The following is a 3,240-nucleotide window of genomic DNA, read 5'->3' on the forward strand; positions in this document are numbered from 1 at the left end:
CTCCAGTACATTCTTCCAACTGTTTTTCCTCTTGGTTTTCTTATTCCAACCCATGAGAGTTTTAAAATGCTAAAGCTGAGGCTGCAAAGTTGGAGTATGCTCAAGGTCCAAGAGCTTCAGGGCAGCAGTTGTACTGTCTCGACCAGCTGGGTGTTTATTTGCAAGGGCATTGGCACAGCAGCTGGTCTTAAACATCTTGACCAGTCCCAGATAAACTGCTGAGTAAGACAATGGTCAGAAAGCAAATCTGTTAGCTGCCAGGGCATAGCCTAGGCCAAAACAAACACACTAAACTTAAGTGTCTAGGTGATTGTTTTTTTTAAGGAGGTGAAACATAAAATGTTGGAGACTTGAGACAAACTCCTGTTAGAACTGAGAGCAGGCAGGAGAAGGTGCAAGGTTGAATCAGTCAGCTCTGGGAAACTTGCTTAGTGCTTCTCGAGCCAAGAAATCAAATGGAAAAAGATTTTTTTGAGAGAGGGGCTTGTACTCTGCAGGAATACAGGTGAATCTGTTTCTCTTGCTCGTACATCTTCTGTTCTTCCTACACTTATAGACTATGGAAATATTTCCACTCAGAGAGAAGTGTTTGCAAGGCTTGGTTCTGTCTATTTTAGAGTGAGTGAATTGAAAAAAAAAAAAAAACAAACCCAAACCTCTGAAAATTAATAAGGAGTGGGTTAAACTTTTGTTCTTTGATTTGCTGTGGAGTGTATTTTTTTTCCCCATTTTAAAAAAGAAGCTACGTACTCAGTTCTGCAGCCTGAAAAAAACAGTTGCTCCATATTAATTTTTCCCTAGGTTGGAAATAGATCTGTATCTTGATCTTCTGTTCCTCTGAGAAGGCTTTCAATTGCACCTGAGACAGATAACCAGTGCTCTGTGGGTTTGATAGTACAGGATCTTTATTTTATGACTGTATATGGAAACTAGCATCAGTGTTCTAGTAGTTCTATGCCACTGCCTTACTAATGTAGGAATTGTGTTAGGTACAGGACTTATTGTTTTTCATATAGTCAAGAAAAAACACTTTTGCATGTTGCCAGTATTAAACAAGTAATCAAACAAATGGAATTAATGAAAATTCAAGCACCTTTATGTATAAGTAGATTGTGGCATTAAACTATCTTGATTGTGCGTAAAGGCAAAAGTTAAGATGCTGCTGCTGTAAACTCTAAAACGGTGTTTTCATGCACACACACCCCCCTTATTGCACAGATTGACACCTTGCAGCAAACTAACCACTGGTGGTGCAGCTGGCATATTAATAAGTGCTTTCAGGACTGTCTTAGGACATATGGAAATGTCTAGTTCATGAATCCCTTTTTCTTGTTTGAAAAAGTATAGGGAGGTGGACATCAAAGAAAATATGAACTATGGATAAGCATGTCTTTGATTGCAGTACTGTTGTGACTGTAAGAAAATATTCCGTTTACTTGTTCCATTGCACTACTTAAAACTTCCTAGGCCAAAGACTGCTGTGCCGTCTGATGTGGTGGGCAGTTTAACTGAGTGGATGTCATGATTTAAGCCCAGTCAGTAACTCAGAACTAGGTAGCCACTCGCTCGCGCCCCCCTCTTCTTCCCCCCCCCCCCACTACTGGCGGGATGAGGAGGAGAATTGAAAGAATGTAAACCCCATAAACCCCACAGGTTGAGATAAGAACAGTCCAATAACTAAGGTATAATACAAAACCACTACTGCTACCACCAATAATGAAAAGGGAAATAATAAGAGGAGAGAATATGAAACTAAAAGGGGAAAAGGAAAAGAAACCAGTAAACACAAGTGATGCACAATGCAATTGCTCACCACCCACTGACTGATACCCAGCCTGACCCAAGCAGCGATCTGGGCCTTCCAGGTAACTCCCCCCAGACATGCTGTGGTATGGAATACCCCTTTGGCTAGTTTGTGTCAGGTGTCCTGTCTCTGCTTCCTCCCGGCTTCTTGTGCCCCTCCTCACTGGCAGAGCATGAGACTAAAAAGTCCTTGATCAGAGTAAGCATTACTTAGCAACAACTAAAACATTGGTGTGATATCAGCATTGTTTTCAGGCTAAAGCTGAAATGTAGCACTGCACCAGCTACTAGGAAGGAGAAAAATAACTGTTATAGCTGAACTCGGGACAGTATCCACCCCTTATTCCATAGCATATATGTTATGCTCAGGTCCCACATTTTTCAATAAACAATCTCTTTTTGTCTATTGAGATATATACACAGACAGATATCATTGTTTAGTCCATGGACCATCCCTATAAAGGTTGCTGAGTTCCTTCAGGCCATGATGTCAGACTTCATCTGTCACAACAGTCTTTCAGGGCAGGAGAGACGGTGTGTAGTGTTGGATTGTTGCCTGCTGATGCCACCGCCAAACTCGTCTGGTCTCATCAAAGTTCATTCTTTGTTGGGGTGATGATCGGATGGAAGTCAGGGTCAGCCAATGGTGGCTGACAGTTCTGGGAGACTCACGCTGCTGCTGCCGGCTTTTCCCATGACTTTATTCTCTGCTGATGATCATGACAGCACGTATCTTCTTTTCAAAGCCCAGAATGGCAGAGATGGGCATCTAGCTAATGGGCTAGAGAAATGTTATATAACAGGCAGCAGCATATAATTGAGTTCATTGGCTGTTTTCCCCCAAGATTAAATCACCTTGAGGTATGCACTGGACTTTGCCATCTTCCCGCATTACCACCAAGTATATCCAGGTCCCTGAGCAAAAGCAACCCCACGAGTGGGTTTGCCTTTACCTGAAGCAGGAATAACCCAGACTGTCTTCCCCAACAAATTCTTTAGGTGCACCACAGGAACTTTATCCCCCTCTACAGTACGTAAAAGTTCTGATTGGGCTGGGCCAGCCCTGTTGGCAGATCCCCTAGTGTTGACCAACCAGGTAGCTTTTGGTAAATGTGTATCCCAGTGTTTGAAAGTCCCACCACCCATTGCCCTCAGTGTAGTTTTTAACAGCCCATTGTACCGTTCGATTTTCCCAGAGGCTGGTGCATGGTAGGGGATGTGATATACCCACTCAATGCCATGCTCTTTGGCCCAAGTGTCTATGAGGTTGTTCCGGAAATGAGTCCCATTGTCTGACTCAATTCTCTCTGGGGTGCTGTGTCACCACAAGACTTGTTTCCCAAGGCCCAGGATAGTGTTCTGGGCAGTGGCGTGGGGCACAGCATATGTTTCCAGCCAGCCGGTGGTTGCTTCCACCATGGTAAGCACATGGCGCTT

Source organism: Strigops habroptila, chromosome W (genome assembly GCF_004027225.2).
Source record: "Strigops habroptila isolate Jane chromosome W, bStrHab1.2.pri, whole genome shotgun sequence".
Classification (NCBI taxonomy): Eukaryota; Metazoa; Chordata; class Aves; order Psittaciformes; family Psittacidae; genus Strigops; species Strigops habroptila.